Source organism: Rhipicephalus microplus, chromosome X (genome assembly GCF_043290135.1).
Source record: "Rhipicephalus microplus isolate Deutch F79 chromosome X, USDA_Rmic, whole genome shotgun sequence".
In the NCBI taxonomy this organism is placed as follows: Eukaryota; Metazoa; Arthropoda; class Arachnida; order Ixodida; family Ixodidae; genus Rhipicephalus; species Rhipicephalus microplus.
The window spans coordinates 15,021,570-15,048,695 of NC_134710.1; the positions used below are offsets into that span (position 1 = coordinate 15,021,570).

The window sequence follows — 27,126 nt, forward strand, 5'->3', positions numbered from 1 at the left end:
TCTAAGATAATGGTAAGCGCTTATCTACTTTCCACATGCGCACTGAAGTGGCTGATTCAATGTACATATATGCGCGAAAAAATGCTATGTCACATTGTTTCAAACTGTTTTCCCTTCCTGGGGGCCCATCGTTCTTGCGCTGTGGGTCTATATGCAATGTATTTTGCCTTTTTGCTGTTAAAAGGCAAGCAGGGCTGCATCCCCATCTTCCCGTTCCTCCTGTGGCACCGCGCGTACAAGTGGGAACTTAGTTCTTGCTTTTTTGAGCGTTTCGGTGCTGTCGCGAAAAATCACTTTAGGGGACCAGCTTGCCCTCCATTCATCTCATGGAGCGTGGTCAGTTTCCCAATACAGCGCCCCATACCGCTCATAAAAAGGCTGGCAGTGCCCATACCCAGGGTAAAATGGACAAACATTGTCTAAAATATCGGCACATCCCACGTTTTTTGAGAATCGGCGTTATGCGAAGCGTGCGGAGAGATGGTGACCACGTTTTAATTTTTCTACTGAGTGACTTGACATGAAAACACGCTAAATATATGTACACTATCGTTCTTTATGAATGGAACACGCGAATGCGTGGCCTCTGCTCTGCGACGGCTGCCTACAGCACCATCATCCGACATGTGAAGAAAGCACTTTCGCGTTTCGAGTCACCTATGGCCAAGCAAGATAACGAGTTATGACCGGTAGACAAGCGCTGCTAGATTACGTTCCCTGATCGCTCGCGCGGTGAGTGATATCGGGCGATCACAGTAGCTTGCGCCGTGGTCGCGAACAACGTTTCATATGTTGGCAATGGACTACGCACTGCAGGCGTGAGCAGAGTGAGTGTGCAATCAAGCAGCGCTTGTCTACCGGCCATAACTCGTTATTATTTTTTTCGGCAACAGATGACGCTGAAAGCGAACGTGTTTCCTCTTGCTGTCGGTTGATGGTGCTGTAGGCAGCCGCCGCAGAGAGCAGGCCACGCGTTCGCGTGTTCCCTTTCATAAAAGACGACAGTGCACAAACGTTGCACGCACAAGCATATGACGAACACTCGCAGGTGTTTTATAACTAGCTGTTTGCACTTGCGCAACGATGCCAACAGGAACACGAGAATTAGCAACACCAGTACTGATAACCTGATATGAAGCGCTGGTGCTCGCGAGGATGGTAGCTTGGACAATCCTACATTAATGAACTTCAGCGCATGACACCTAATTACAATTGACGTTAACCGGACGCGACGGCTGTATCACAGTGTCACGAGGTCGTGACGTGGATGAAGGGAGAAGACTGCATGGGCAAAAGATCAAACTACTTTTTTGGCCGTACTTATGGCCAACTGCATCTCAGATTACATCGATCCACACTGGCACTGATAGCGGCGAACAGAGCGTCAGCCGTTGATTCACTGGCAAGCGGTGAAGCGCGTTGGAATTTGTACACTAGCCATCGAATGTTTTTTTCCTGAGTGTTCAATGCGCAAATACACTTAATATTGAGATGAATCGTTGTTTCGTACGCTGTAGTGGCACCTGGTTGCGCAGCAAACTGTGCAAGGGAGTCAGGCTTTGCACTACTCAAAACTACAATGAGAGGGGCGCTGCGCGTCCGCAAGGCTTTAGAGTCGCACATGTATCGTCGGTGAAGAGAATGCGTTGACTGCAGTTTACTGGTAATATTTACGATCCTCTCTACCTAATCGACGCATGAAGGCCTTGCAACAATACTATTACTGGCGAGTTAAGCGCATTCTGGCTATAAAAAGGACGCTCGCACTGGTCGACTGTCTGCGCACTTTTGCACTAAAACACGCTTTTGTGGAGTTTTTTGTACGTATGTCACTTGTGCTTCGCCTACTACGCAATCCTGATGGACGACTGAGCTACGTATTAACTTTTGGCTCACCCTAGTACTCTAATAAAAAAGAGAAGCAAAAATCGTCGAAAGCCCTCATATCTGTGAGACGAGTTCGGCACTATTGTTGGCACCGAATACGCATGCGCATTTTTCACCTCCTTTTTCTTAAGAAATGTGGCACAGTCGATAAATCTGGCCATGCAGGAAAACTTCGCGGCTCACAGCGCTTTGCACTACATTAACATTTGTCACGTACGCGCATGCTCTCGCACCACAATAACTATCGAAAGCTCATGAGAGTTCCGCAGAAAGCTTTCATTGAAGGATACGTACATGACAGTGATACAACAAAGGTCTGGCTATTTGATAGGACGAACATGTTTTTGTTTACTTTTTTAAACGAAAAATGGTTTCTGCCTTCCGTCAGTCCACACAAATGATCAACACAATTTAAACAAAATGTAATTTCTATGAAATTTTACATTATTCTAAAGCACGCCGTCTGAATCAATTTTGTCCATCTGCGTTCTATAAAGCGTTCCTAAATTTACGTGTTTGCGCAAATTTCGCCGAAGGTTAAAAAATGGCACACGGCAATTCCGTTTTAAGAAGACTTAAAGTGCCGAAATGTCATGCTCCACTTGATAAAATTACTTTTCTGTAGTAGTTCACTAAAGCTCGTCGCATAGTCGATATACTATACACAGTGCCGTAGTTATACACCTAACAACAAGGTGCAAGTGTATGGCCTAGAGACTCGTTTTCGTTTACAACATAGTCATTAAAACGTTGCATTTACCAACTACTTATTTGTCCTCATGTTTAGAACGATGCCAAGTGCATTTTACAATGTGATTGAAGCAGAAAGTGACGCCCACACTGAAATTATTCTGGTCAATGGAGCGTACGGCAACAATACATGACACTTGGGAAAGTTACACTAGCTCATCTTATTACAGTGCATTGCCAGCCGAACAAAACCAAATGCTTTCATGCATCATTTAAGGCATACGTACTAGCAGTTAGGCTCGCGCCAAAATATTCGAACAAACCACCATTTGAATGACGTACACTGTAAACAAAAATATACCCAGCTGGGAATATTCGGAGGATAATGTTCCCATTCTGCTCCAGTGACGTCGCTAAAACCGGAATGTACTAGATCATATACATTCGTTTTCCGCCGTTTTTCTCCTCCGGCGGGTGACGGACGAAGGAAACTGGAAGAAAATGGAGCCAATTCTCTGAATCTGCCCCGGTGCTTGCCCCACAACTGCTCCGGCGCATCGCTTATGCTCCTGTGGATGCTCCGTAATTGCTCCCACGCATCACTTAGCGGCTTTCATTGGCTGTTGGAGCAGTCACCGTGAGAACCTGGGACTTGTCCACACGTGCGCACGCGACCACACTGAACAATCGATGCATTCGAAGAAAAAAAGAGAAAAAGTGCTCAAGTTTGTCACAAGACGCGCGTGACGTTTTTCTGTGCCCCTGTCGTCCCTCTCTGCTTAGCTTCCAGCGCTTTCGCCGGGACGAGCGAAGAGAGGATGCAATTACAGCATGCGACCAATATCCGTAACGGCAATCGCCCTGAATAGATGCCTAAAATTCGTCAGGCTGTAAGCACTTCTAGTGAACTCATTCCATGGTTACTTAAAAAGTGTTTCAGGGCACCTTTAATCTCCTCGGCCCACCTACCTTTCTGCCTCCCCCCCTCCTCGTGTCTTTCCGTTCTCTGGGAATCCAGTCAGTTGCCCTTAATGACCATTGGTTTTCCTGCCTACCAGAGATGGCGCTGCTTCTCTAGAGTCGCAACGATTGGTGGCGCTGCGACTCTGGAGAGGCAGCGTCATTGATTGTAGAAAAATAGAAAGTGGTGGTGTAGGTCTCGCGTTTTATCTTTCCACCGCGCTGCCGCTCGTTTCCGTGCACGTGCAGGGCTCTCGCGCTGCACTTAGAGCGCCGCGCACTGCTTGAAAAAAATTTCCCAGGTGGACAGGCGCTTAAAAAAGCGAACATAATCAAATCAGAAACGTTTGCGAATCACGTTTACGTTTAGGGCAGCTGACAACAATGCCCAACTTGCGCGAAATGCATCTCCGAAGTCCACGTCATTACAGTGTACGATAGGTGAAGGTAAAGCTGTTATCTGTCATACGTTAAATATGCTTAAGAGTATATGCAGTGCGAAATCTAGCCACGCACGCAATCAATGTTGTACGTTGTCGGCAATGAAAAACATGATTGTTTTGAGGTGCTGATTGATTGATTGAGATGTGGGGTTTAACGTCCCGAAACCATCTTTTGATTATGAGAGACGCCATAGTGGAGGGCTCCGGAAATTTCGACCACCTGGGGTTCATTAACGTGCAGCCAAATCTGAGCACACGGGCCTACAACATTTCCGCCTCCATCGTGAATGCAGCCGTCGCAGCCGCGATTCGAACCCGCGAACTGCGGGTCAGCAGCCGAGTACCTTAGCCACTAGACCACGGCGGCGGGGCAGCTAGCTTAGCTTGAACCACTGCGAAGCATGTTGAACTGCTACCCTATTTTTTTATTTTTTTATTCACGTGTCATGCTTCCACTGCCAGTTTGTAAGAATATCGACTGTAGAGGTGTATAAGAGCTGTAGCGCGAACACGGCTCACCGTGATAGGTGCTGAATTTTAGGCAGGATGTGATATCGCGTGCGCGACGAGTTTGTACAATTGGCACACATGTAAACGCACACTATAGACGCCCTTTACGGAGCGTAACACGCATACACGCAGCGTGCGTGAAAGAAAGTAGCACATGACTCAGTGTATTAGGTGCATGTTGAATTCAGCGCCTCGAATAAATACCAGTGCAACGAAGTTACATAAGTAGAGTAAACCAACAAGACGATGTCAATGTTTGCTTAAAGTGCGCCGACGTCGTTCCGACGTGATGATGCAACCTTCCCGGTGCCTGAATTGCAGGCGGCGAACCTTTCACAACGTGTGCAATTCAGTTGAAAGCAACTAACAACGCAACGCTAACCGCGGTATGACTTATGTGAGTATGAACATCCAACAACGACAGCTACGTCTCACAAACAAACGAATGAAAAAGCAAAGTTGTTTCAATCCGTGCTACGTACTGGTTCAGGTCGTCGAAACAAACGGTTTCAAACGAATTGAGACAATCATAATGGAAGACGAGACGGAGATAGAACTCACTTTATTTTTATAACTGCATGCGGTGATTCACGCTTGTTTTATTTCTCTCTAGTACGTCTTTTCCGGCAACCGATAGTTTTACAGGTGTATCTCGTGTCTTCGTACTGTCTGCACTCTCGTGTAACAGATCAATACTTAGGACCTCGCTGACGCTTTCGTGTTGTAGCGTCTGCCATCGCGGAAAGCAACGTCAAGCAGTGAGAGTCTTGTTCCAGCACCCCAAGCTAAGCTGATGGCACGGCGCCGCCATGTTCGCCGCACCGACTCTAGAACGCGCGCCACACGTGCTTCTGCTGCACTGAAACACAGTGAATCGCCTGCACCCCCCAACCGCGCACATCCCAAATTTCTCCCTTATAGTCGCACCACTAACAGCTAACAGCTTTGGGTTCCTATTTCGTGTACCTGCCATAGGACGCCTTAGTTGATGACGTCAGCACTGGCATAGCCATAAGTCCCTTCATTTACGACCTTCGTGAAAAGGCTTGAAAGATGCAAATCGCATCAATGGTGGCGCGCAGAGTGTGCGTCGTCACCGCTAAACTATAGTGCCTAGAAAGGTTTCTACCAGCCGCGCCTCAACCTTTATCTCTCCCTCGCTCACCGTTTACTTTTTTTTTTGTTTCTGGTCGCAGTGTGCGGAGCAGTTTTTTTTTTTAGAGCCAACTCCCACTATGGCGCCGTGTGGTGTGTGCCACGCTTGTTCTTTTTTTTTTTTTAAAATGGATTCGCTCACTCGCGCTGCGCCATCGCTCACGCGTCTCAATGCACGAATTTGGCGATGTTGCATTTTGTAAATACTGCAGCCACGCAGCACGTGCCAGAAAACAAAAGAATGAGTTGCACTCACAAAACATGTTGTCGTTGGCCTCGTTTTATTGTTTTCGTTTCCAAAATCATCAGCTTCATCAAATATGGTGCGAGACAGGCTCAGGCAATTAACAGACAAACAGGGGATTAACATACACATACTTGAAAAAATGAAGCGCAAAGAACGGGAGAAAAAAAAAAGGCAGCATATGCACGGGGTGACTGATGGAGAGTGGGGCGAAGCATCCGTCCGTCCATTCGTTCTTGCTTCCGTCCATCCATACGTCCATCTATGTGAGCGTCCATGCATCCATCCGCCCGTCCGTGCGTGCGTCTGTTCGTGCGTCAGCACGTCCATCCGTGCGCCCGTCCCTCTGCTCGTCCATGCATCAGCCCCTGCGTGCGTCCAGGCGTCCATCCGTCCATGCAGCCATCCATGCGTCCGTTCATGCATCTGTCTGTGTGTCTGTTCGTCCATCTAGTCAACACTCCAAGCACCAGCATCTCGCATCTTTTCATCATATATTCCGCATATATAAGCACCACCATCCAGTGGACATTCGAAGGGCTAAACGAGAGGTGGCACACGCACACTTTCTTACAGCTTGCGCTTCGTGTCTACTTCCCACCTTTAACCACCTCGAGTTCATGGTATATACTAGTTCACTGTATTCATTGCACTGCGGCCCAACGCTCGCTAAACCTTTCTAAAACTAAGGAGGTTACGCCCAGCGAGTATAACGTAGCAACCCTTTCTTGTCAGATAGTGCTCAAAGTATCTTTCAATATCTTTCAATAATTGAATTGAAGTTTATTTGTCCTGAAGTTCTTACAGGATCGGGAGCAGAGGCTAAAGGCTATATAGCCTGATATGGGGCCTCTGCTCCTAAATACAGTTTGGCACGCAGGCCGCTCAATCTGTCGCATGTTTTCAGAAATAAATATATAACACAATAACACACAGAAATAACTAAACAACACAATAAATAAACCATAACACAACAAAGTTTAGCATGGTCTTGTCACACTATTTCAGGGAAAACATTAGAAAAATCACTTTATCACAAAAGCGTCATCTGAAAAGAAACTTCAATACAGAATGTAAAATAAAGCATAAGAAAAGCAACTACAAAACATAACTCAAATTGATAGATAGGATGTAACAAATCAAGTACAGAAACTTTAATAAGCACACTCAATATCATGGTTCATTAGGATGAACTTGATGATGGTGTTCGAAGGTACGGAATTGAAATCTATGAGACCGTGTAAACAATTTAACATTGTGGGTATTTGATACTGAACGTGTTGCTTGCCATAACTTGCCAATGGCTGCTTAGGGGGAATGAGAGACAGGAGAATTCGGCTTTTCGTTAACGCGCACGCTGCGAAGTTTTTATTGTTCAACAATGCCCAGAAAAAATCTCCCACCGGCACCACAATGCAGGTCAAAGCGTAAGGCATGTTACGTACTACGACGAGAGACGAACGGGTGCCACTTTAACAAGCTTCGCTCCTAAAAAAAAAATTACGGCATATTCACGGGGTGAATGATGATGAATGGGCGAAGCTCCGGAGGGATTTATCGGTAAACTGTGAATCTTCCGTGTAATCCGCCCAGTCGATCATCATGTAAAGACGTGAGAAACACTGTGTGTGTATATACACAAATCAACTTTTATTTGTTCTTAGACGATGGATGGCTTGCGATGTCCCTTGCCTCACGCGCTCGCACATCGGGATTCTGTCTGCGAGCGCGCGCTGCTGCCGCCTTGCGCTCTCTCCGCTGTGCAGCCTTATCTATCCGGCGACTCCGAGCGCGCGCCAACAGCGAACGGATTTTATTACAACGCTCCCCCTAGCGTACGTCGCCGCACTAAATCGAACGATTGCCTTCAACCAATGACACGCGCCATATGTGACATCATTCCTATTTTATAAGATCTCGCGTCTTTCATCAACTACAAGTACCGCTTTCTAGTTTATAACATCTTGCATCTTTTCATCATCAGCTACAAGTACCACCATCTAGTAAACACTACAAGAACTAATCTAGAGGTGGCTACATACAGGAGACGGTACCGCCATCTAGTGAACACTGCAAGAACTAAACTAGAGGTAGCTACATACAGGGGACGGTACCGCCATCTAGTGAACACTGCAAGAACTAAACTAGAGGTGGCTACATACAGGCTACAGGGGACGCACAGCCCACGCCCTAAGGAGCTTCGCCCCTAAAAGGAGGCAGACAGAACGAAACGCTTTGTGCTGTGTGCCTGTTTTTTGATTGTCTAGTTACATGCGCTTTATTTCTTCAAGTGTGATCAAACACTAGCCCAAACGTATACTGTTCTAAAAAACATACACATGTTTGATCTCACCGAAGAGGAAAGTTTCCCGCAAATTCACAGAACAGTGGCATAAAATAGGACAGAACCATCAGTACAGATTGCAAACAAAATTTTTGTACTGACAACAGTGTAGAAGAGCTTCTCCTATATGCAGACGACAAGGCCCAAGATTGTAATTGTGTGACATTTTTATGACAACGAACAAACGTGAACCTTCACTGCACAGTAAAAAATAAAGCAGCTGAATTGCCTAAAGATACAATAATAATGTAAAAATTTAGGTATGCCGAAACAACTAAACGTATCACTCAACTAGTATTGGCCGCATTGTATTGGCTACGTTACCAAACAATTGACTTTTGATATAACTAGTGATATAAAAGACACGGAGAAAGTGGACACACCTTATCGAAGGATACATGCCATTAATCCTTGAGATGTGCCGATTCTGCAGTTTTTCAGCTGTCCTCTATGCACGCACCGATCACCTGTGGCCTTTGAAATGGTTTAAAACACTTTCATGCTGAAGAAAAGTGAGGACTCGAAGAAATTAGGAGCACCGTCAACTTGTGCAAAAGTGAACTTCTTTCTTGTCACAGAGTAGTACAACTTTTCAAAGATCTACCTAGAGCCTCAGAAACGCCGTTATAAGTGATAAGCTCGACATAAATAGAAACCACACCTTCAAGCATGCGGCTAAAAACAGCTTTAAATCTGTAAATATAATTACGTTGCCTGTGCTTGCCCACTGATTGTTCGTACAACGAAGTATAACGCAACATCATGTGCTTTTTATGTCAGTAATATTGAAAACATTATCTGTGTCCCCACGGCGATGAAATGCTAATCAGTATGGACATAAATTCAAATTGGCACAATGAAAACTACGACGCCAATGCTACGCTTACCTGCCGTTATTTTGGGGGTCGGCACGATTTTGCAGAACCTGCTTTAGAAACATTTGAGCACGAAGATGAGGCACGAACAGCGCTAGTCGTAAAACATCGTGGCGCAAAAGTACATAGCAAGCGAGTACCATGAAACGGATGAGCGGATATCGCTAGCACACGCTTCGCAAATGCCACACACGAAACTTTTTAACGGCCTTCGAGGCCAGCCAGGCGGTGGAAAGTGCATCCAGACAGCGAGGGGGTTGGTCCCAGCAGAGAAGGGGTGAAGTGCCTGCAGCGACCAACGAGTTCAACCAACAACGCCTGCTAACAGTTGTTTTGTTTCATCGCCAACATATGGCGGAAAAGTTGCACTCAGTGACCTAGCCATCGCCTAGCATATCTGTGTCACGGAAAGCGAATCAGCGGGGTGGAGTCTGTACGGTACGAATGCGACTGATCACTGATAACTAAGAAAACCACCGCTCTAAGTGAGCGAGAGAGAACCGTCGCTCAGCGCGCTCATCGGCTTTCACTGAGAAGTCGGCTCAAACAGCCGCTTAGACGGATCAGTTGGAGAGCGGGTCATTTGGCTCCACCGTAAGCCGTTTCCCGAAATACCACCACTCACTTTTACTGAGCCGCGGATCACTCGTTATTTACTAACAGCCACTCAAAAGATCTGCCTCACTCCGGGGTGATCTAGCATCGTCGTTTGTAGCACGAGGGACCCACTTGCATTCTCTGGGAATCCAGGCTTTTACCTTTAATGATCAGCAGTTAGCTTGGCTACGTGGTAGATACCCGGCCCATGTCCATTTATTCTTCTTCATTTCAACTATGATATCTCTAAACCCAGTTTGTTCCCTGATCCACTCTGTTTTCTTCTTCTCTCTTAAGGTTACACCTATCATTTTTCTTTCCATCGCTCGCTGCATCGTCCTCAATTTAAGCTGAACCTTCTTTTTCAGTTTCCAAGCTTCTGCTCTGTAAGTAAGTACGGGCAAGATACAGCTGTTATATACCTTCCTCTTGAGAGATGGTGACATTCTACTAGTCATGATTTGAGAGCGCTTGCCAAATGTGCTCCACCCTATACATATTCTTCTAGATACTTCAATCTCGTAGTTCGACTCCGCGGTGATTACCTGTTCTAAGGAGACGTAGTCTTTTACAACTGCGTTAAAGAACCGCAGGCGGTTGAAATTTCCGGAGCCCTCCACAACGTCGCCTCTCATGATCACATGGTGGTTTTAGGACGTTAAACCCCACATATCAATCAATCAATCAATCAATCAATCAATCAATCAATCAATCAATCAATCAATCAATCAATCAATAAATCAATCAATCGATCGATCTATCAATCAATCAATCAATTAATGAGTCAAAAATTTTTTTACAAGTTCATGTGCACTATTACCTATCTGGAAACGCTGTTCACTTTCGAGGTTGTTGTACAATACAATCGTTTTCGGCAGAATAATATTAGGACGTACCTTTTCGTTCTCCTTGCCTAACTCCGTAATCAAGAGTTGCGATTCGTCCCCTGAGTTACTCAGCAATGCAATGTCATCAGTAAAGCACAGGTTACTAAGGCACTTTTCATTTATAAATTTTCGAAGTGTTCTCATTCTAGGCCTTAGAAAACCTCCTGTAAGCTATTCATATCTATTCTACTACTTACCGCTGGTGACTGGCATCTCGCAGGGGGGGGGGGGGTGATGGCGCAGTGAGCGCGCGGCGGCTCTCCTATCTCACGTGTACTTTGGCCCGCGTACAGGATAAGGGGGTGTACACTTGATCGCGCGGCCTTATCTTGCAGTGGGGAAGATCGTACGTCTTGGCTAGCCTTTAGGTTTCACCGGAACGACTCTGTTGCAGTTACCGGGCGCATAAAGATCACTGCAAACATTGCACGGTCTCCGTTTGCGAAAAGAGCGCGCTTTTCAGACACAGTGAAGTAACAACTTAAACGCTTATTTTCGTTCATCTGTACCTCCGATTACGTATCGTTCGTCATCTGTGCGTGAGAAACGCGGGTCACGTTTCGATATGCTTGCCACTGTGCGCGTGACCTTCCAAACTGTTGCTATCGCGTTCATTGCTTAGCCTCTGCGGCAAAGGTGTGTCTTTTTTTCTTAACGTTAGTCTCAGCAGCAAGAGTGACTTATACTTGAAAAGTGTTGATGCACTCTAGACCAGCCAGATTGTAAAATTTTGTGAGGAAGTAGCAGACATTTTCGGAGAGAGTGTATGCAGTTTATTTCAGTAGCGTGGTGCTACCCTGGCGAGGGAGCTTTTTTACTTTTGTTCAGCCAGAGTACGAGCACTAGGTTGAGAGAGTGTGCCTACTCTATGCAGCAGAGAGTTCCCAGTGCTCCTGAAAAGAGAGTGAAATGCGCAACAAGCATTTACCACTACAAAGAGAGTTGCCAGCTTTCCTTTGCGGCTGTGAGGGCGCTGTCTCCCAATCGAAGCTTATTTAAACGCGAAGGCATGAAAAGCCACACAGGAACTTTTCGCCGCGTTAATGAAATAGCTATGCATGCATACCTTGCAATCTAGCAAACAAAATTTTTAGGTTTGTACCCATCATCCATTTTTTTCTATGAATAACACTTTTGCATCCAAGTTAAATATCCCTTTGAGATAATAGAGTTGAAGAGCTCATTTCGCAGAAATGGCGGCGTCGGTGTCGGCGTCGTTGGCTGTGAGTGAAAAACCATCATCGTGGCATGACCAAAAAATCGAAAAAGACAAAAATAAAATAAAAATTCACAATTTCGGCACTATGACGAAGCAATGAATGCAATAGCGAGAAGTTAAAACGTCACACGAAAAACGACAAGCAGCTCAATATTTTCAGCCTGCAGCTACAGCACAAAGGACGCTCGAAAAAAAAAACGCATATGTATACACTAAACAACGGTGAACTAACAACCGTCATAGTCGTCACGTATTTGAGGAACGCGCCGAAAATTTTCACAGTGCAGAACTCAACGCCACTTGATTTTACTTTTTATTTTAATATTTGGCACCTAAAATGAACCCTCCGCGTCTCCTGACACGCGGTGACGTCTGATTCCTAGTATGCCGCTTGTTCCTTTTTTTTTGTATTCTACCCAATGAGTGGTGCATTTTCATTTGCCAAGGAAATGTGGTAGCATTCGCGAACGAAAGTACGCCCAAGCTATTCCGAGATCTGCGTACCGCGAACGGTAAGTGGTGCAAAGGAATTGCTTACCCTTTCCTACAGAGAGAAAACTTTACTGGGTAGACACACAGAATAAACTTGGTGGCGGATAAGATGGGGCACAGCTCGCAGAGTCTGTCAACCTCGTCTTCCTCCCTGTCCTTTTCGTCGTTCTCGTTACATGATTGCCCGGCGGCTAGAGCACCGCGACACGGTGCAAATCAGGAGACACGCGAGTCATGTGGCTTGAACTGCGTAAAATCTACCACGTCAGTGTGAAGGCGAATGATGACGGGGTTAGGTGATTTTTTAGGTGACGTCACTTGGCGTAAAATGCGGTAGGGAACCGAGTAGTGTGGAAGCAACTTCTCTGAAAGTCCAACGCGGCACGAGGGGGACCAACGGAGAACGACATTACCGGGTGTGAAGTGGACGTCAAAATGGCGGGCGCCATACACGCTCTGCTGATTGTCCTGAGAGTCCAGTAGTCATCGTCGAGCAACTTGGCGCACCGCTCGGCCCTTCGTTATTGCGTCCCGAGCGTACTCAAACGTGTCATTTAGTTCGGTCAACACAAGCGTGTCAAAAGGTAGCGCAAGGTCACGGCCGAACGAAAGAAAAAGTGACAGTTTCACCAAAATGGCGAAACGATTAATGTGGTAGGAACATATTGGAATGTTTCATGAAGCAATGCTAGCACTTTAAGGACCAATAATAATTGTAGTATACATGCAATTGCTAAGTAACCAAGTGTGAGATGACCACAACAAGGCTCGTGTGTCGTGACAGCGTTGATATGTAAGTGAGGCTGGCAGCCAACTCAAATATATCCGATCTCACGTAGCTCTACAAAACGCTAGAACATGACCGCTTCAGGCACACTCTTGGTACCGTTTTTTCGTGGAGAGCGCAGGCCGTTGAAGCTCCCGCATTTGCCGCGGTAGCAACCATAAAAGACCCCCCCCCCCCCCTTGCTCGCTCACGAGATAAGCACGCGCGCAGACCAGACCCTGGCCGGATAAACGATGTTCGCTCCGCAGAATGAGGAGGCTAGCGCAGTCTTCCTGTATATATATATATATATATATATATATATATATATATATATATATATATAGATATATAAAACAGAAAATATTGACAAGAAAACTTGCGTGAGCACGACCTCTTTGAATCACGCAGGTTCGGTTCTTGCTCACGGCAAGCTATTTTTTCGCCCACTTTTCTTTATATTCTATATATATATATATATATATTAATTTGTGAATGGTGGCGGCGGCAAAACACCAATTGGAACTGTCCACAAACTTTCTATCGCAATAGATTGAAGCGAACTCATCGGTGTCATGTTAAAAGAAATTGTGCGCGAATGTAACAAACGGTAACGTTGTGTACCACTCATGGTGGTCTGTGGAGGCGTACATAGAGGGCGTGTCGGTAAGGGCGTGCACACACTTGAGAAGTAAAAACGAAAACGCCTGAGTGGCCGGAAAACCACGACCGCACGCGTCGAAGATGTTCACATTTGTTCTGCCCCACTTCGCTGCCGCTGCCGTCGCTACCTCAACAAGTAATCCAATTTTGCCTTTTTTCTGAGAACTAAAGTTCGTACCAAATTCTAGTTATTCAGGCAAAGTACTGAACACAAACAGCTGAACACAAAAGCTGAACACAAAGTACTGAACACAAACGTTGTTTCGGGAGATACGCCAGCAGAATTGGCATGACCGAACGAAGTGGTGGATTCCAGCGGCTCCGCACAAAAGCGAGGCATGTTGGGGCATGCCGACTAGCTGCTGCTGTATCGTATAATCTAAGACTTCTCGGTGATCGTAATTCAAACCAGGCTCTCGATGAACACGTCCTCGTTGAGGCCACCAAGCTTCGTCATACTGCACGAGTAGTTAGCGATTTGAGCTGATGGCATTCGAGCCACCACCGATGCTTTTGTCGCCATGCTGAATCTGCGGCCAGCTGGTTAGATCACGTGGTTTAATATAGTGCAGCCAAAGCCGTGAAAGGGAAGCCAAATCCGCTTTCACGTGACGGGAAAATCGGTCTTAAATTGATTCTTGCGAGCCAGCCACGCAGCGTGGTTTTCGGGCTGTTTGGGTGGCAAAAAAAGGCAGTTTCTCGATAGTTTTGCCACTCTCGCTCTCTTCAAAGCAAGTGTGAACGCGCCCTAAGGGTGCTATAAAGGCATTCCATTAGACCATTTTTTGGTGGATCGAAAGCAGACCAAAGATTTTGTGTGTTGGCGCAGAAACAGGGAGGTCATCAACCGCTTTGGTAAGGACGTAGCTGCCTCAGTCGGTAAGAAGTTGCCGAGGGCTGCCGTAGTGTAGGATGACGTCCTCCATAAGTAAGTCAGCCACATAATTTGCACAACTGGTTTGAAGGTGCCACGTGATCGCGTATCGAGTAAAATAATCGGTTGCTACTGCATTCCACCGAATACCCGCAACTGACGCTGGAAAATAACCGAGAAGGTCCACGCCTACATGATGGAAAGGGTTTCTTGGGATGTCCAGCACCTGAAGGCGTCCAACAGAAGAGGTATTTGTTTTTTTTCGCCGTTGACAAGGGCCACGGGCTGTAACATAGCGGCAGATGTCGCGATGCATACCAGGCCAGAAGAAGTGCTGGTGAACTCTGTCGCAGGTCCGCGACACGGCGAGGTGACTGGCTAGCAGTGTATCAAGAAGCTGGGAGATAACAGTCTGACGCAATTGAAAAGAACGACGAGTAGTCTTTCTGGGCTGTCAGGACGCATATTGCAACGGTTCAATACATTATCATATAACTAAAACAATCGAAAGGAAGGGTCGGGAATCACCGAAGCTAGCCTTCGGATAATGCAAAAAGGTTTCCTGTACTCCTGGATTCCAATGTAACTTAGAAGTGTGGCAGCTTGGGCTAGTTGGTATGGCATGACGATAGTTATAGCACGAGAACAAAAAGGCGTGAGAACAAACTCGCACTATCACTATCATTGATTCCAATCTTGTGAAAATCGGATAGAGGCAGAATGTTGGCGGCAAGGGTGGTTGTAGGAGAGTCGCCTTTTGGTGGGTCGACCGAATATCGAGACAAGCAGTTGGCGCCTTGATGCAAGCGGCTGGTTTTGTAAAGGACTGAGTAGTTAAATTCTTGGAGGCGCAGCGCCCAACGGTCAAGGTGGCCTGAACGGTATTTCAGAGACGAAAGCCAGAACATGGTGTGGTGATCAGTGCTGACTGATCACCACACCATGTTTGACACCATGGTTGACCGTACAAATAGGGACAAAAATTCTGACTGCCCAAACAAGTGCCAAACATTCGCGTTCAGTAATTAAATATTTTCTCTCAGTAGGCGGAAGAACGCGACTGGCATCTAGGGAACAGCACGGTCGGGCCCTTGTTGTTTTTGGGCAAGGACTGCACCGATGCCATAGCCACTTGCGTCAGTACGCACTTCTGTTGGTGCTGATACGTCAAAGTGAGCGAGGATAGGTGAAGAAGTAAGCAACTGCACCAGATTTTGGAACGAATCTGCTTGCTCAAGCCCCCAGATAAAGCCAGCGTTCTTCTTGGGGAGCTGAGTGGGAAGCGTGCCGCGTCGGCAAAGTTTTTACCAAGGCGGCAGAAGTAAAAACAGAGGCCAAAGAAACTGCAGACATATTTGGCACAGGTTGGTACAGGGAAATCTTTAACTGCACGTATTTTATATTGATGATGGTGAACTCTATTAATAATGGTGATAATGTTGATAATAGTGAACTCTAGAATCAACAAGATGTCCCAGCGAAAAAATTTCACAATGACCGAGCTGACACTTCACCCAATTGAGTTGCAGTGCCGCCGCATGAAAGGCAAATAATAATTTTGATAGCTTTCCAAGGTGCGACGGAAAAGATGGAGAAAAAACGATGCCGATCGTCCAGGTAGCACAGGCAGATGAACCACTTGAAGCTGTGCAGGAGGACGTCCATCAAACGTTCGAACGTGGTTGGGCGCATTGCATAAACGGAATGGCATCACTTTAAACTAGTAAAGGCCGTCGGGAGTGATAAACCCTGTTGTGATGGTTAAGGACGTTCGTCACTATGCTTGTCGATAGCGGACGAGAAAGGATTAACATCAATAGTTAATGCGAACAAAAGAAGCTTTATATTGCACACTAGAGAAGGAAGTGACACTTTCTTGTTGATGAGCTGCGCGAACCAATGGCTCTGCGCCTACTGCGCGGGGAACGCGCCCCCAAGCAGCTGCAGCAGCCCGATGAAGGCCAGCGTCGGGTGCGGCAGGTGCGGCGGAAACACCTACTTGTACAGGCACACCTTGTTCTTCTCGGTTTTGTGCACTTCCTGGTCCAGGAATGGGAACGTCGCAGTTTGGGTCCTCGTCGTCCCGACATGATGCGGTCGTCGACGTGCGCGAGGGCAAAGGTGGCACGGCTGGAACGGCTGACCACACACGGATGCGCTACCGTGTGCAGCGCCGTTGAATTGGACGTCGCGACCAACCCAGCAGCCTGGGTAGCAACTCCCGAGGTCCAGGATCAGGCCACGGCTCACGAGGACCACACCCGGTAGGCCTCGCCCACGAACCTGCTGGCTGCCACTGCACCCAGGCAGGAGCCGTTCAGCAGGCCCCGTCCTTGGACCTTGTACAGGCCGACGGACTCGACCTCGAACCGACACACCGGAGCTCGACCTGGCCGACACGCACGGGTCCCACGTCCGGCTCAGGAACGCTGCCAGGAACTCGTCCTCTCGAGTGGCGCACCGCTTCCTCTGCCTTCGTGGCCTCCACCCTCGAGCTCTTTTTCGCACGTTTCTCGGTACGGCTCGGCACCGCTGGCGATCCTCGATTCAGCCAGCAACTCCCCTGGCACCTGGATCCTCGGCCACCCTGGACCTCGTCCGGCTCCGTGGTCCTCCGTGCACACGCCAGCGTCTCGCCTGGCAGAACGTCTCGCTCGTCCCTTGCCGATGTGCGACGCTCTGGTGACACCGGCGCTTGTTGGCATGGGTACGACTACTGAGCAGTCAACCCGCATCGGAGACGCGATGCTCTATGCGAGGAATGGCCAGCCCGTCCAACGAAGAGCGTGCGCCGAGACGCGATGCTCGACGCAACCGTGACCATTAGCCAGGCCACGTTCATCGCTGTGTCGAACGGCTGACCGTGGAGACGCCTCGCCGAGATCCGCGATGCCCTCGGCAAGGAAGAGAACAGCAGGCCAGGCCGCGCCCCGAGATGCAGTACTCGTGCCGGCAACGCCACCCCAGCTGGTAGTTGGACGGCAGTAGCGTGGACAGCCGCGTTCCTCGGCCGGAACCTGGATCGCCTGCGTCCGACGCTTCGGCCCGCTGTCTCCCGTCTGCCGCTGTTCCGGCTCGTCCCCAGCCACACGGCCTACTGCCACGTAATGGTCGCACGTGGCCCAATCGTGGCACGCCACCTCTATGGGCCACCACTGGTCATCAGCTGATTGGCGCACAGTTGCCTCGTAATCGCACGTGCCTTCTTCTCTTCTTCATTGCTTGTTGTCGCCTTCGTGCCACCTGCCCTCCGCTCGTCTTCTTCAGTTCTGGTTTGACGTTCCTCGGCGTCTTTAAGTCCTTTCCTTACACCTGTCTTCTCACGCTCCATGTCATCAACGGCTATTCACCAGTACCCGGAGCGAAGGTTGATGGAGAAAAATTTTTTTGCGCCGTGAAGGCAATCCAGGCCATCATCTATGCGGGGCAAAGAGTAGACGCACTTCTTCGTGATATTGTTTAAATGCCGATAATCGACGCAAAATTTCAGCTCCTGTCTTTCTTCTTAACGAGTGTAACAAGGGACGTCCATGGACAGCAGGAAGGCTGGATAATATTCCGAGAAAGCATTTTGTCGACCTCCTGTTGGATGATGCGCCGCTCAGCAAGAGAAACGCGGTAGGGTTGCGATGAATGAATGGGACTCGCATAGCCTGTGTCAATCCAATGCTTAAAAAATGACGTCTGGCCGAGGGGGTGGTCGCCAAGGCCAGAGATGCCCCGAAAAGATGCAAGGAGGAAACGAAGGTTGTTAGTTTGGTCAGTCAGTAAGTCGGGTGCAACCATGATGGTTAACACACTGGTCCGATGGAGGAGTAGGCGAAGTTTTCTCGGCACACGAGATGCTGCCATAACTTTTAGTGCAAATATGACACTCCGCCACCCGCATGATTTCATCGAGAGATATACCACGAAGGAAGAGTTGTGTACATAGGCCAACATTCACTAGAAGTAGGTAGGATGCGTGGTACGTTATAGTGACGACATTGTGAGGAAACAGAACATTTTGTCTGAAAGCAGGACGTCAGCATTGGGGGACACAATATGAACACTGACACAGGAGGGAGAGGTGAGAGGCCTATGTAAGCAGCTGTTCGTTGAGGGAGACGCAGGTGTTCTGTGGAACAGAGCCGACTTCGGGCGCAACGGGGAGGATCAACAACCGTAGGTAGTGCGAGTCGCACTATGCCAGCAGAACAGTCTATCAAGGCCGAATGTTCCGACAAAATGTAATGGCCCCAATTCGTATCGTGAAGGCAATGTTCTAAAATATAAAAGAGAAATGGTGTATGAGGTCTGGTGATGGTGAGGCGAGCTGAGCCCACAGCAATCACGGCAGCTGTTCCACCATCGGCAGTTCGGACCTCAAGAGTTGGGCCAGGAGTGAGGACTTTCTTCAGCCGTGTTCTAAGGTCAGCGTTCATAATATACACGTGTGCGCCAGTGTCAATGAGGGCCATAGTTGGTATACCGTTCACGACAACATTGACTATGTTGTGATGTATGGGCAGGGTCCGTAGCAAATTTAAGCATCGGGTCGGTATTGCTGCGCCACGTCTAGAGCTTCTCCCGTCAATTTATCAGAGTGTGAGCCGAAAGGAGCGTGGAAGGCCAATGAGGAGATCTACGGGATTGACAATAATACCCGCACAGAAAAAAAAAGGAAAAAAACATGTGTGTGTTGGCTCGCGCCGCGGGCTGTGGAGCGAGGTGTCGCTGATTCAAATCCACGGTAAGTTCCTTCGAAATTTTTCGTCTACTGATTTATTTTCTTTTATTCCGTCTTTACCTATAGAAGTACGTATACATATCCAGGACATTACGGCAACGACGAGGACGAAGTTCAGCAGAGAGTTTTTATATAATTACTATCGCAATAATACTGAAAATTTCCGGCTTCGAGTAAGGATCGAACCTAAGCCATGTGCGTGGCAATCTGATGTTCTGTCACTAAGCCACAGAGTTTGTTAAAAGTGCTTTGAAAAAAAAAACAACAAGAATGTCAAGTGTAGTGAAAGGAATCTCCTTATTAGCACATCATATTGTCATGGGGTCGTGATGTTGACGAAAGCAGCAGACTGTAGTTCGAAGATCAAACTGTTTATTCGGTCGAACCTGTTGCCAGTCAGCGAATAGTCAGCATTACAGCGATACACTCTGGCACTAAGAGCGGTGAACTGAGCGTCGTCTGTCGATTAACTGACATGCGGCGAAGCGCGTTGACATATATACATGTGCCGTCAAATATTCCAGCGTTATGGCTGGCGGCCACGCAAATTCCAGAATTATTTGTAATGTTCGCGTTGCATGCGTGATCATCACAAAATCATCTACTACAGTCTCAAAGATTCTGGAACACTACAGTCACGATTTGCGCTTAGCGTTATAACGGGCCAGTAACAAAACTTGAAGAGGGAATGTGGCAATATCGTGTGGTAGAAGCGTATATAATCGTGCATGCGTCCAAAGTTGTGAATCGAGCCACAAGTAGCTGTGTTAAAGGCCCACCCATTACAAAGAGCTCCACAATACTTAATCATCACGAGCAGCAATTAGAAAAGCTTGCACAACAATGGAGAAGTACAGCGTTTGCTCGGTTAGTCAGCGCAACCCTGTCGTTTCCTGCATCGTTGGGGTTGTTCACGGGATTACCCTCGTTTGCTTGAAGGCGTACATAGGTGTTCGTGTAGTTGCAATAATGAACGACTTCGCGAGCACAAAAGATGCCCTAAAGTGGACGGCCGACATCCCATCCTTTGGCTAATTGCAAGTCATCGTGGTGTAATCTTTTTTTTTCTTCAATAAAGCTGTCATTAGGTTGAAGTACACAGATCAAAGGACTCGTGAGGTTGCGAAAGCGTTCTTCATAGAAATGATGGGCGACAATTGTGTATTTAGACCTTGTGTTTGTTTGCTAGCTTTCGAGGTACGCACACGTTGTAATTTTGTATACGCCCCCCAAAAGTTCCTGCGCACGCTTGGCGTTTGCTTTTCGTGCATATCTTTTTATTTCAATAAATTTCAGTTGTTAGAAAGCGCTCGTACTTTGTCCTTCGCGTCTTGTGTCTTCATCGGGTTCACGCTGATTTTCAAAGTACGAGCCGTTTGCAATGCACCCTCCTCTCGATCTGACTGGAAGTCCGAACAATACGATGCTAATTTAGAACGCGGAGCTCCTTTGTGCCTTTCTAAATGTTTGGCCCGGGTTAGCTGAAATGACCTGCACATTGCATGCAACTTTGAGGAGGTTTGCTCTCTTGCATTGACTGTCACAAACTTAGAACGAAAGTTTACGTTTGACCAGAAAGCTGAATTAAGTATCTCCATGGTCCTCATGAATATTTTGCTACGAAGAACGGTGGAGCACGATGTAGAATAAATATATACTGCCCTGCAACAAATTATTCAAGAGGTGGTTGGTATTTTTGACGTTAGTAAAATCACTTTTTAGTGCACTTTCATGTTTTTGAGAGACACAGTTGAAGAAGAATGAAGAGAAGAGACAAATCAAAAGAATTGTATTTTGGAATGTCACTTTCTCTTTTGGAGTTATCAAAAGGTTCTTTGGCTTATCAACCAAGGTCCAAGGAGGGCATCTTTCTTTGCACCAGTTTTTATTTTAAATTAGTGAAGAGAGGCAGTTATACCACTTACATTGACACTGCAATAATGAACGGCTGGGAGTACCGATTTATAAAATACATAATTAAATATATATGACGAGTGAAAATCGTCGCGGATCTGCCTTTCGTCATAACACCTATGTTTGAAACGTTTTTATAGAAATACCAGACCATTCAGGATCAATGCACGCCATGCCGTATGTTACCGAAATTTAGAGTAACCAGCCAACAGACACGAAGTTATAGTTTTGGGCTTTCCACTTCTTGCGAAATTTCAATATTGCGAATTGCAGTAGGCATACAGGAGAAAATTCACAGTGAGGCGAAATTCTTTACGTGAAGGACGGACGTCTTCAACGGCTGTGGAAAGGTATTATTACCGTCTTCAACGGCTATTAGGCTGTGGAAAGGTATATATTGTAAGGAAGGGGAAATGTTTCAATGTAGAGCAAGGCATCAGAGAAGTAGCGGAAGTGCGCTGGCCATTTTAACTCATATATAAACAAATACGTGTGCGCACCTGAATGGTCGCAGGTTTATGAAACACTGAATGGGCAAAAAGATAATAACAGAGAAAGCACGTGCAAGCACTGGAAGGCAGAAGGCGGGTGTGTCACTGCAGCGACACTTAGCAGATCATTGCAAGAGGTGCTTTTGAATAAGCGTACATACTGTAGCTGGATAAGCAGTGCGAACGTCGGTCAAGCGCTGGTTCTTGCTGTTTTATTCGGCAAAATAGGTGTGATTGATTGGTTTGTGGGGTGTAAAGTCCCAAAACCACCATATGATTATGAGAGACGCCGTAGTGGAGGGCTCCAGAAATTTCGACCACCTAGGGTTCTTTAACCTGCACCCAAATCTGAGCACACGGGACTACAACATTTCCGCCTCCATCGAAAATGCAGCCGGCGCAGCCGGGATTTGAACCCACGACCTGCGGGCCAGCGGCAAAATAGGAGTGCTTTTGCAAACAGAATTCATTGTGCGTTCATTGTGCCATTTTTCACTGCTACTTTCTTCATCTCTTCGCGCTGCTTCAGGCTTTATCCACGCACTAGATTGTTTTCTTTTTTTCTTCAAACTAAGACGGTGGGTGTCAACAAATTATATAGTTCACATGCGATATGAACCTGACACTAACTATTCCTCACATCTGTTACCACTCCTGCAAAGGCAGATTGAGCCTGCAGTATGTTCAAATAAGAAAAATAGTAAGTACAGTGCAAATATATATTCACCGCCCAAGCACTCCATCTGGCGACTATTTTTTTATGCCTGCATTGTAATCTTTCATTTTTTATTTTTAATGCACAGTTGCACAGTTTGAAACATACTCTTCTTTTATTTTGTTCTACTTAGCCGCAAGTCATTTGTGTTACCCTGTGTGGGGGTCTAAGCTACTCAATCTGTTTACACAGCTTGTAACGTCATCTTGTTGCGTTATAAAACTTCAATTTCAATCTTCATGAAGTGACTGCGCATTACAACTTTTTGTATCAGGCGTAAAAAAGCTAATGAAGTATGCAAATACGTTGTAGGCATCAGATGCAGCGAGGTGACTGCGCAAGAGGTCTCGTATAATATAGTTTTAAATTAACATAAACTTTCAGTAGGTTGTGAGGATCACCGCTAGCTAAAACGTCGCTTTTATATTCAGGGGGATTTGTTAACCTCAGCCTAACGCACAGCAAAGAAATCTTTAGTTGTTATTTTGTTGTTTTTTAAAACTTATTACCATTCAGCATTTTGCGCAGAGGTGAGGGAGAATATTATTAGTGACCTCGCACGCAGCAGCTCAGAACCTTGCTGGCGCCAATACTGTACCTCTTTCAAACCTGCATTGCACATGTCGCGACGGAAATTGAGTGCGCTTTCATCCCATGTCATGCAAATATTTCTCAAAGCGCCAGTGACCGTGAACATGCAGAACGTTCTCTTGCGAAGATGATAAGATTTTGTTTTTATGGCTGCTATTTACGACGGGAACATTTGCACGTGTGAACCTAACACAATTATGCTCTACACTCTTAGTCAAATCCTGGTTATACCACACGCCCGCAGGCAAGAAATCAAGTCAAATTATCGCCGCTTCTACGCGGCTCCATAACCGTGTCCCAAGGAAACCGGTCCGATTTGAAGTGGCCTTCAGAATAGCCACGCCAAAATTAGCCAGAATTTTCGGTCATATTTTTCCAGGCAAGATACGGCCTGCGGCCGGAAGAGGTCTCCAGAAGAACGAGTCGAACATTGGCCAGATAACTAACGCAAGACGGAGGACAGATTGCGACCATTCACGAATACAAGTGTCGCGCCTACGCGCAGTTCAAAAAACAGGACCATGTGACTATATCACTGTAAGATATTTTCATGAAGTTGGCATAGAACTGCTGTTCAATAGGTGAAAAACCTGTACCATTGCTATAAATACGTCACGCTTGTGCACGCGCGCGTTTTTTTTTGCGTGTGCGTGTGTGGTGTGTGTGGTGTGTGTGGTGTGTGTGTGTGTGTGTGTGTGTGTGTGTGTGTGTGTGTGTGTGTGTGTGTGTGTGTGTGTGTGTGTGTGTGTGTGTGTGTGTGTGTGTGTGCAAACATATTAATAAGTGTGCACTTAGCGGTTGAAGGGTGCACTAGGAGCCGGGTTTCGCTATCACGTTCAGCTCCTAAAGCTGAAGCTTAAGAGCCCCAAATTTTTGTAGTGTCGGCCGCGGCAGCGAGAAAGTGACGTTTGTTCTCTCGTTAACAAGTGTAACTTCAAAGCAAACTTGCAACAGAAGAACAAGAAGTAGAAAGCGGCTGAACCACGAGATAAGCGCAAAGCGAGCGGGCCCTGTGGAGGCACGTGCATGCATTCATCGGAACATGGGGCGACGACCGATGGTGCAAAGAACGCGCCCAACGCACGTCCTGCGCGCCATCTCTCTACTGATGACGAAAATGCGCTGACGTTGCTGAGCTCTGAGAACCACCAACGCTATAAGGTGCTCAATAGCTCACCATTATCAAACCAGACATCGAACGCATACAGTGGTTTCGCGCCGCGTGCTGCGCAGCGAGAAGTTGTAGATTCGATGCCCGACTATGAAACTTTTATTCTAGTTTATTTTCTTTACAATATGAGTATATACTTTAATATATCAAATCCGTTAGGGAAATACGTCAGCGGAGGTGTGGTGAACCCCAGCATAACACACTTTCGTGTTGAAATTCTAATTTAGAGGCGCACAATGCACAATATTTTTGGTCTTGCTCGTTATTTGATAGTGCTTGATGGGGCATGCAACGAATAACTCCTTGGGCAATAAGAAGACGCTGCCGGAAAGTGAAAAGAGAATTGAATATTTAAGGGTTAAGAACAATTCTCAAAAACAACTGCACCGAGATTAAATACAAACGCGGACTCTTTGCAAACATTTCAAGGTAATCGCATTCCGCAAGAGCGGATTTTATTGACGCACCTACGTATTCCCATTTTTGCTCCAAGTAAGCACACAGAGTGCTTTCACTTTCTTTATATGGGGCTTTGCTGCTATACTTGCTGACATGTTGAAGCTTTTTCTTTTGCTAAACATCTCGACTTCCAAAATGTTTGAAGAGCTGCCAGACCATAGCAGAAATTACAAAGAAAATCATGTTTCAAACCAAGTCAAAATGCGTACAGCTATTCACCATATCCTGCCCTTTCTTTCGTGCGTTTTGTCTTATGCAAATTTATCATTTTCATACCACAGGAACATTCGTTATGCAAAGTTGCCGAGACTGCACGTTCCTTTCTCTTTCATGCGCAAAGCGCCTAATATCATTATTTGAGAACCCGAAGCTTCATCTGATATTCTCTACACGCGGCATAATTGCGTACAGGAAGAATCTGCAATGCTACAAGAAAATAAGACCACGTAAACTGCCGAATCAAAATTACTTCCTTGGGGTGCACCTTTTCCGCGGCCGTAAATGCAGGCGCCACGCTGCAATACGAATTCTTTCAGCTCCTTGTCTCTGTTAATCATGACAAATTTTAAATTCATTTTTGAAGAGGCACTTACACGTATAGACGTGATGATATTATCGATTTCGTTCACCTCTCTCATAGGCGGGCAGAAATACCCTAAAGTTAACGTAATCAGCGAAATCTCCAAACGCCCCGCCGTGGAGGCCTAGTGGCTAAAGTACTCGGCTGCTGGCCCGGAGGTCGCGGGATCGAATCCTGGCGGTGGCGGTGCATTTTCAAAGGAGGCGAAAATGCTGTAGGCACATGTGCTCAGATTTGGGTGCACGTTAAAGAACATCAGGGGGTCAAAATTTCCGGAGCCCTCCACTATGGCGTCTCTCATAATCATATGGTGGTTTTGGAACGTTGAACACCACATATCAATCAATCAATCAATCAAATCTACGAACCAACACTCCGAATGTGATGAACGAGCGACTACACCACGTCGAAACTATATTTCTAATGTCCGTACGTTCAGAGCGCATGCAGCTAGCTCTCAAGCACCCGTTCCTGCGTTGAGCGGTAGTGCGAATGCTGTTGTCGTCGGGGGCGCATTTGATAGCCGTGAAAAAGCTAAAATGAAAAATATACTCAGGATCGATTGGGATTTGAAGCCGGACCCTATACATGGCAGTCAAGTATTCTACCATGGTGCCACGTTGGCGCTGACAACTTATTTGCAAGAAGACCATGTACAGGCATCGTGTTAATCAAAGAATCGTGTTAACTTATATAATACAGTGTTGATTGATTGATATGTGTGGTTTAACGTCCCAAAACCACTATATGATTATGAGAGACGCCGTAGTGGAAGGCTCCGGAAATTTTGACCACCTGGGGTTCTTTAACGTGCACCCAATATAATACAGTGTTGCAGAACAGTAACATAGGAAACCCCACGTACATAAGCTCTGAGAGAATGTTTCGTCTCGGCATGCAAAACACCCTAGAAGAAATTGCTGAGGCACAAGAGAGGGCGCCAATCGCCAGGCTGCCCACCAAGCGCTCTGGTAGAGACATCCTGCAGAAGCTGGAGATTACAGCAATAGAAATGAAGTCTCACTTCTGCATCATTCCCCGTCGACAGAAAAAAGAAATCACCGTTGTCCTCCTCCCGCAAAACGTTCACTCCGAGCATAAGGAGGGGGCAAGACGGTGCAGGGCAAAGGCTCTACTAAAAAAGGCTCACTAATACGCTGGGGACTGATGCTTCGTCAGTGTGGCAAGGTATTTTGAGGGGAAGGCGTATGTAGCAATGGGCATCAACCACGAGAGAAGTATCACCAACTCCACAACGGCCAGGGCAACAGTGGCTGAAATAACAGAGCAAAGGGTGATTGCATTGGCCTTGATAGACAACCGGAGATGCACAATTTACAGCGGCTCGACATCGGCGATTGGAGTATTTGCCAAGGGCGCTATATCGGAGCAGGCTTTGCGGATCCTCCGGATCAAGGAGATGGAGCCACAACATTCGTTTGGTTCTCAGCTCACATGAGACGCATTGAGGGAGTCCCGCCCGATCTCAACGAGTCAGCCCACAAAGCTGCGCAAGGACTTGAAAACCGTGTAAGTATCAGGGGGGGGGGGGGGGGCATTTTGGAAAACTAGGACTCCCCCAGCTCATACAACGAACTGAGAAAACGTTTTTACATGACACCAAAAGCCTCCACTGCAAAAAAAAAAACCTGAAGAGGCCTCAGGTTCTGACACCCAGGCTGTTCAGGTTGGGCCGTAGCATAACCCCGTTTTATTGCACAATGTATATCCTGAAATACAGGCAACTAATACATGCTTCTTCAGAGATGATATAGCTAACTTGAAACGCATGCTCTTATGGCGTCCCACGTTACGCTGTGTTGAAGTCATGCCGCAGTCCGAATAGAAGGATGCTAGTATCAGCTCCCAA

The 27,126-nt window shown here is 46.8% G+C and overlaps 1 protein-coding gene across 4 annotated transcripts in view; it reads right to left on the reverse strand.

The window, feature by feature from the left end:
• The window catches only part of LOC119175675 (neuropeptide F receptor), a 529,963-nt gene that overhangs the window by 143,921 nt on the left and 358,916 nt on the right, over nt 1–27,126 (reverse strand). The window lies entirely within an intron of this gene.